This window comes from Elaeis guineensis, chromosome 1 (genome assembly GCF_000442705.2).
Source record: "Elaeis guineensis isolate ETL-2024a chromosome 1, EG11, whole genome shotgun sequence".
NCBI lineage: Eukaryota > Viridiplantae > Streptophyta > Magnoliopsida > Arecales > Arecaceae > Elaeis > Elaeis guineensis.
In genome coordinates this window covers 78,357,087-78,366,190 of record NC_025993.2, presented here as the reverse complement: position 1 = coordinate 78,366,190, position 9,104 = coordinate 78,357,087, and positions in this window count along the sequence as shown.

Genomic DNA, 9,104 nt, shown 5'->3' with positions numbered 1-9,104 from the left:
CAAATGATACGTTGTTACCAAAGACGATAATATTTATCAAGCATAGGTCGTTGTGTACCATATAGAAGGGTTGTCCTCTTAACCAATGAGTGTGGAGACACGGATATGGCATACAGGTGAGATGTAAGGGTACATCTGCACTGAACGTGACCAACTTCGGAGCTATTTCTGCTGTCAAGATTTGTTTCGATTGAATATGGATATAAATATCCCTCCGACCTGAGACCGTCACAGTGACTTGCAAGCAACTCACTACACTTAGGCACTGGAATATCTAAATTTTTAATTCAGTGACGGAAGGCTGCTGGGTGTAGTCAAGTACTTGACTTGTCGGTGCGTGTGTCAAGATGGGATTGACCACTCCAGTTTAAAAGCTATGTACAATCGTGTTTCAATTTAACAAAACCTTGGCCAGGGTAGTCCTTGTGAGGAGTCACAAGACTGTTTGAGTTGAGCACGATTCGGATGATCTGATCAGGGTTGACAGTTTAACCCTGAGTCATCCTAAACACAGGGGTCAAAAGGATGAATTATACAGTAACCATATTCATGTAGGTTCTGAGTGTTGTGATTGCGACTCTTCGACCTATCCGGATGTCGGATACCATTGCTAGATGGTCACTTCGATTAGTACAGGAATTGGTTTCTGTGCTACCAGCTTAGGTTCGAACCTGCGGGGTCACACACATTAGAGGTTCCTATCTGATCTGATGGCTGGTGTAGAATCTTACATGTTTGGGACTCAGTGATCGAGTGTTGCTCCTAGATTGATTTTGATGATTACAAAGCAGATTGAAGGGATACAAACAATTGAAAAAGTCCTTATGCTCTTCAAGGGCAAAATCGTAATTTCACTAAAATCCTGATTTGATAGTACCATTTGGTAGAACAAATGATTTGAAATCTATTGGTAAAAATTTCATTGTGTTTGGACTTATATTTTTGAAGTTATGAAGGTTTGAAGTGCATGAGTCGACTCATGAGTCAACTCATGGCACTATGAGCTGAATGGCACGCAAAAAATTCCCATGGCACGCTGGATTTTTGGCTTGGCACGACCTGTGAGTCGACTCATGAGTCGACCCACAAGGCATGAGTCGACTCATGAGTCGACCTCTGCTGATTTGGGCCAAAAAATCCAGAAATCCAAGTTTCTGGTCTTTGCAACAGAAGTCGACTCATGAGTCGACTCCTGATGCATGAGTCGACTCATGAGTCGACCCCTGCGATGGGAAATGTCAGCAACGGCTATTTTTTTGCCCATTTTAATTGCCATTTATGCTTCCTAAAAATCCTCTAACGGCTCTTTATCTGCCTAAATTGTTTTCTCTTGCTACTAATGCCATAAAATGCTTAAAATGGTGAAAGGAAATTGCAGATTAAATAGCAGATCAAATTGCAAAGAAAAAGTGTGGAAATCGGGAGATCAAACATGAGATCAAAAGAGAAGAGAGGATCCTAAATCTGAGATCAACGAAATATTCAAGAAGAAGAGAGAGGATCCACAATATTCAAGAGAGTTTGTGAAAAAGAAAAGCAAAAGCATTCAAAGAGAGAATCTTTCAAGTCGATTGTTTTCAACCTTGATCTAGAGATCGTTCAAAGCTTTCAAGAGATCTTCAATCAACAATCAACCTCTTCTCAAGTGTTCAACCGTTCATTCATCTTGAGAAAATCTGAAAAAGGGGTTCTTCATTTGAGTAAAGCTTTTATTGTTATATTTGCTCATTTAAGGAGCTGTTATTGTATTCATCTGTGCTCTAAATATTCTTACTCTTTGTGAGTTTTTGCTCTTATTTTTGGAGGATTTCCAAAACAAGGAAAGGTTGATCCGAACCTGAAATCGGAGTGTTTTGGGTTTGCTTGTACCCGGGAAACAAGTGTTCTAGCTTGGGATAGCTAGGGTCGGAGTTTCCGACGTCTTGTATTCTAGCTTGGGATAGCTAGTGTCGGAGTTTCCGACGTTTTGTATTCGGGTTGAATACAAAGGATAGTGGATTAAAATTCCCAAGTGGGATCTTGGGGAGTGGACGTAGGTGCAAGGTTAGCACCGAACCACTATAAATCCTTGTGTTTGTGGTGTGCTTTATCGCTTTATCTTATTTCTTTATTATATCCTTACAATACTGCTTTAGTTAATTAATATTGATTTAAAGCCATTGTTTTGTTCTTCATAAGTTATCTGTTGGGCTTAAAATTTTTAGAAACCCAATTCACCCCCCCTCTTGGGTTGCATAGCTGGGCAACAAGTGGTATCAGAGCCAGTGCTCTAGCCCTTCTTTGATCTAACAATCAAAGAGCCAAAGATCTATGGCAACCCATGTTGGAACTTCTCTAGCTGAGGGGCAATCAACAAACCGACCTCCACTTTTCAATGGGTCTAATTACACCTATTGGAAAGCTCGGATGAAGATTTTCATACAAGCACTCGACTATGATATGTGGAGTATCATAGTAAATGGTCCTCACACACCCACCAAGATTATAGATGGTGAGGAGTCAACCAAACCCGAGAAAGAATGGGATGAGGTTGACAAGAAATTGGCACAATTAAATGCCAAAGCTATGAATGTTCTTTATTGTGCACTAGATGCTAGTGAATTTAATCGTATTTCTACTTGTGCATCTGCTAAAGAAATATGGAATAGGTTAGAAGTCACCCATGAGGGAACAAATCAAGTAAAAGAGTCTAAAATAAACATGCTTGTACATAAATATGAATTGTTCAAAATAGAGCATGATGAGTCCATAACTGCTATGTTTACTCGTTTTACTGATATAATCAATGGTTTAAAGAGTCTTGGCAAATCTTATACTAACAGTGAACTTGTAAGGAAGATTCTCAGGTCACTGCCAAGAACTTGGGAAGCCAAGGTGACTGCCATCCAAGAAGCAAAGGACTTGAACACTCTACCTCTAGAAGAGCTTCTTGGATCCTTGATGACTCATGAACTTAGCATGATGCAACATCAAGAAGATGAAATCAAAAAGAAAAGAACCATTGCCCTCAAATCCACAACTTCACCTGATTATGAAACAGATGACTCTGAAGATGAAGATCAGGATGAGGAGATGGCTCTCATCACCCGGAAATTCAAGAAGTTTCTAAGAAAAAAGAAACAGGGGATGAGAAAGAAATTTACAAAAGGGGGTCAAAGCATAGAAAAGGAGAAAGATCAAACCCCTATATGCTACGAGTGCAAGAAGCCAGGACATTTCAGATCCGAATGTCCTCAATTGAAGAAAGGTCCAAAGAAATTTAAAAAAAAGGCAATGATGGCGACCTGGAGTGCGAGTGATGACTCAAGCTCCGACGAGGAAACCTCAACCGAACAAGCCAATCTGTGCCTGATGGCACATGAAAATGAGGTAACTTCTGAATCCACTAGTGAATTTACTTTTGAAGAATTGCATGAAGCTTTCTATGATTCAATTGATGAATTAAAGAAACTAGGGAAGAAAAACAAAGAGCTGAAATTGAAAAATCAATCCTTAGTGAAACAAGCTGAAATTCTTTCAATTGAAAAATTCACATTGATTCAAGAAAATCAAAACTTTAAGGATGAAATTAACAGGCTGAAATCTATAGTAGATAAGTTCACCTTAAGTTCAAACAAGCTAAATATGATCCTTGATAATCAGAAAGCTATATATGATAAGGCTGGACTTGGTTATAAACCCCTGAAGAAATAAAAATTTTTGAAGGATATTTATGCAAATTATTCAAGCAAAAAGCCTACAAATATTACTTGTTTTAAATGTGGAAGAATAGGACATAAATCATACACATGTCTTATTAACAAATATGCAAACACAAAGAAAATATGGGTTCCAAAAGGAACCATTCTGACTAACCTGAAAGGACCCAAGAAAGCTTGGGTACCTAAAACAGAAACTTGATCTGTGCTTGCAGGTGTGTCTAGCATCCCAAGAAGGAAACAGGAAATGGTATCTTGACAGCGGATGCTCGAGACACATGACTGGTGATGAATCACAATTCATCACGCTTGATGCTAAGGATGGAGGGATGGTCACCTTTGGAGATAATGGCAAAGGAAAGATCATCGGGATAGGTAACATTGGTATCACTCCCTCCAAATACATTGAGAATGTTTTACTTGTTAAAGGTTTAAAGCATAACTTACTTAGTATTAGTCAATTCTGTGATAAAGGGTATAAAGTAAGTTTTGAATCATCTGTATGCATTGTGACGAGTCCTATTAACGATGGCATTAAATTTATAGGACATAGGCATGGCAATGTTTATATGGTAGACTTGAATGATTTAACTAAATTAGACATGCAATGCCTAGTTTCCTTAAATGCTAAAATAAATGAGACTAGTTGGCTGTGGCATCGTAGACTTGCACATATTAGCATGCATTCTCTTTCAAAATTAATCAAAAAGGATTTAGTTCTCGGTTTGCCAAAATTGAATTTTGAAAAGGATAGAATTTGTGATGCATGCCAATTAGGTAAACAAACTAGAGTATCATTTAAATCCAAAAATACTATTTCAACTTCTAGACCTTTAGAGCTCTTACATATGGATTTATTTGGACCAACTAAAACCACTAGTCTAGGAGGAAAACGATATGGATTTGTATTAATTGATGATTACTCTCGTTTTACTTGGATTTTCTTTTTAGCTCACAAAAATGAAACTTTTCAAATTTTCACGAAATTTCATCGAAAAGTCACTAATGAAAAAGGGTTTTCAATTCAAAATATTAGAAGTGATCATGGAACAGAATTTGAAAATCATGACTTTGAAAATTTTTGTGATGAAAATGGAATTGGCCACAACTTCTCTGCTCCTAGGACACCCCAACAGAATGGGGTAGTTGAAAGGAAGAATAGAACCTTAGAAGAAATGGCCCGTACCATGCTCTGTGAAAGCAACCTTCCAAAATATTTTTGGGCGGAAGCTATTAACACAGCATGTTACATTTTAAATCGTGCTTTAATAAGACAATTTTTAAAGAAAACCCCCTATGAACTTTGGAAAGGAAGAAAACCAAATATTGCCTATTTTCATGTTTTTGGTTGCCGATGTTTTGTATTAAATAATGGCAAAGAAAAACTTGGTAAATTTGATGCAAAATCAGATGAAGCAATCCTTCTAGGTTACTCCTCCACTAGTAAAGCATTTAGAGTGTTCAACAAAAGAACCTTAGTAGTTGAGGAGTCCATACATGTTGTCTTTGATGAATCTAACGATCTTCCTTCAAGGAAGAATGAGGGTGTTGATGATGCAGATCCACTAATAGAAGGTATGAAAGAGATCACTCTAAAAGATTCAGCAACTCCAGAAGACAAGGATCAAGAAGATGAACAAAATGAGAAAGGTGAAAAAATTCAAGAACAACCTCAAGGTACAAATGACTTACCCAAGGAATGGAGGTATGTTCACAACCACCCTAAGGAATTAATTATCGGTGATCCTATGCATGGGGTAAAAACACGTTCTTCACTTAGAGATGTACTTAATCATTGTGCTTTTGTATCTCAACTTGAACCTAAAACTTTTGAAGAAGCTGAAAATGATCATAACTGGATTAATGCTATGCAAGAAGAACTCAGTCAATTTGAAAGAAATAATGTTTGGACCTTAGTGAATAGACCTAAAGATTATTCAATAATTGGCACAAAATGGGTCTTTAGAAATAAATTAGATGAGCATGGAAATGTAATTAGAAATAAAGCAAGACTGGTTGCTAAGGGATATAATCAAGAAGAAGGAATTGATTTTGATGAAACCTTTGCACCTGTTGCTAGATTAGAAGCCATTAGACTTCTACTTGCTTATGCTTGCTTTATGAAATTCAAACTATTTCAAATGGATGTTAAAAGTGCATTTTTAAATGGATATATTTCTGAAGAAGTATATGTAGAACAACCCCCTGGATTTGAAAATCATGCTTTTCCCAATCATGTCTTTAGATTAAATAAAGCTTTATATGGTCTAAAACAAGCACCTAGAGCATGGTATGAAAGGCTAAGCAAATTTCTACTAAATAATGGTTTCTCAAGAGGCAATGTAGACACAACCCTATTTATTAGAAGAAACCAAAATGATATGCTAATTATACAAATTTATGTTGATGACATAATTTTTGGGTCTACTAATGAATCCCTTTGTCAAGACTTTGCTAAGCTTATGCAGGGAGAGTTCGAGATGAGCATGATGGGAGAACTCACTTTCTTTCTCGGACTCCAAATCAAACAATCAAAAGAGGAAATCTCCATCACCCAAAGCAAGTACACCAAGGAACTACTCAAAAGATTTGGAATGGAGAACTGCAAACCTATTGGCACACCAATGAGTCCCTCAAGTAAGCTTGACAAGGATGATGAAGGTAAAAGCGTAGACTTAAAATACTATAGAGGTATGATTGGCTCATTATTATATTTAACTGCAAGTAGGCCTGATATCATGTTTAGTGTTTGCTTATGTGCAAGATATCAATCTAATCCTAAGGAATCTCATTTGAATGCTGTTAAAAGAATCCTTAGATACTTAAATGGTACACAAACTATAGGGTTATGGTACTCTAAGGACTCACAAATTAACTTGTTAGGATATTCTGATGCTGATTTTGCTGGATGTAAATTAGATAGAAAAAGCACAAGTGGAACTTGCCAATTTCTTGGAGTTAACCTAATCTCTTGGTTTAGCAAAAAATAAAATTCGGTGGCACTGTCTACGGCTGAGGCCGAATACATTGCAGCCGGAAGTTGTTGTGCTCAAATCTTGTGGATTAAGCAACAACTCGAAGATTTTGGAATCAAACTTAATGAAACACCAATAAAATGTGATAATACAAGTGCTATAAATCTATCTAAAAATTCAATACAACACTCAAGATCTAAACATATTGAGATAAGACATCATTTCATAAGAGAACATGTTCAAAACAAAAATATAATTCTTGAATATGTTTGCACTGAAAATCAATTAGCCGATATCTTTACAAAGGCCCTTAGTGAGGATAGATTCTGTGAAATTAGGAGAAATCTAGGAATTCTAGATCCATTTGCCTAAACTTCTCTTAATTATTATCAAATATTCTTAGAGCTCAATTTCCAACAACTATCCTGGTTCCAAAAGCTCAGTTTTATCACTCTAAAAACTTATCATTGAGCAAAATTCTTTCTCCTAAAATTTTGAATTTTTCTGGAATTTATTTGCATTTTTCCTGATTTTCTGAACTTCATGAGTCGACCCCCATGAGTCGACTCAATGGCAAACTTGTAAATCCCACCAACTTCCATCGGGTTCATTGTTTTTAAAACGGGAAACCTTGTTTATGAGACGACTCATCTTCTCGTCGTCTTCCTTCCGAAAGCCGTCCTCTCCAACTCTTTTTGCTCCAAATCCAAGGATCAATTCTGAGGCAATTCTCCCTCCTCCTCTCCACCAAAAATTGCCTCCTTGAAAAGGATTTTTCGGTGCTTTCTCGCAGTGTTAGGCGCGGGTGGAACGTGCCCTAGAACTTCACCGTTCATTCAAAATCCACTTCTTTTCTCCACCAAAATTCTTCTTTACTCTTTTGTGATCCCTCCTCCACTGAATTCAAGTCTTCTTGTCTGGATATGGCTCCAAAGATAAAACTTCCCCAAAGAAGGAAATCAATCCGAGAGCCTGAGGAAATTGTCCGAAAGAAAAGGCATGCTCAGTCTTCCACTGTTCCCAATCCAGTTTCAGTACCTGCTCAAGGTCCCTCTCAACCCTCCATAAGCCCCAGTGTAAATCTTCTTTCTGATAGAAAAGTAGAAACCGGGAAAAATATAGATTTTCGGTTCTTTGAGAAAGAAGGCTTTACTTTTGCTACCAAGATCAAAAATCAAGGATGGGAACTTTATTGCTCTCTTAAGGAAGTCACCTATGTTGATCTAGTCAGAGAGTTCTACCAGAACCTAAATTATGGAAACGGGTCTGTGACTTCAACTGTAAAGGAGATTGACATCTGTTTGGATTCTAGGATATTGGGAGAGATACTTCAGTTGCCTAGTGAAGGATACTCATATATGGAACTCCCAATTAAAGAAGAAGGGATCAGAATTATCTTAGGAGAAGATTTTTCAGGAAGTTTAAACAAATTGGAAGCAAAGCTACTGTCCATTGAGATGAGGGTCCTGCATCAGATTGTGACAAAACTATTCTTTCCTAGGAGTGGTAGACATGACTTACTATCTGGCAGAGATGTATGTGTCATGTTTCATATCATCACTCAGACCCCCCTAAACCTCCCTGCACTTATGATAGAGGCCATGAGAGAAACTTTGAACAGATCCAAGGCACACTTGCCTTATGGTATGGCCCTTACTAGAGTTTTTAGGAGGTTTGGAGTTAGCTGTGAGGGGAAGACACCTACCAAGCTCTCACATGTGGACACTTTCAACCAACACAGCCTACACCGAATGGGAATTACAAAGACTGTTGGTGGTTGAATCAAGGGCTCTGAAGAAAGAGCTGAGGAGAGAGCTGAGGAAAGAGCTGAAGACAGAACTGAAGGCAGAGTAGAAGAAGAAGGTCCATCTTCTCCTGTACATGATTTCAGGGCAGCTTCACCAGATACCCAGTTCATTCATGATACTGAGGCTGGCCCTTCTGAGTTTACTAGGATGCCCACACCAGTGTATCAGCCAGAGAGCAGAGCACCTCATTCAGAGTTCAGACTGGCTGACGATCAGATCGAGCATATATCTCAGCGTGTGGCTTCTTTGTTGTCTAGCCAGTGGAGTAGTACTTCTTTTGCACCTGGAGCTACTTCTTCTGATCAGACCATTACTCCCCACATCTCCACTATATTTCAGATGATTTCAGATCAGTCCGTCAGGATACAACAGCTTGAGGATACAGTCTGGAGACTTACTGGCAGAGTTCTTGACTTGCAGGGACAAGTCCTTGCATTGGCCCATCCCCAGCCACAGGAGTCTACCATTGAGGTCACAGACCTCACTGCAGAGGCTGGCAGGCTCAGAGGAGCACTAGAAGGTGGATATGAGCTACTGAGGAAAGAGATCAGAGGATCGAGTGAGCATGCTACCACCCAGTTCACTGCTCTACTTCAATCTGTTTCCAGAGCACTAAACGTCCT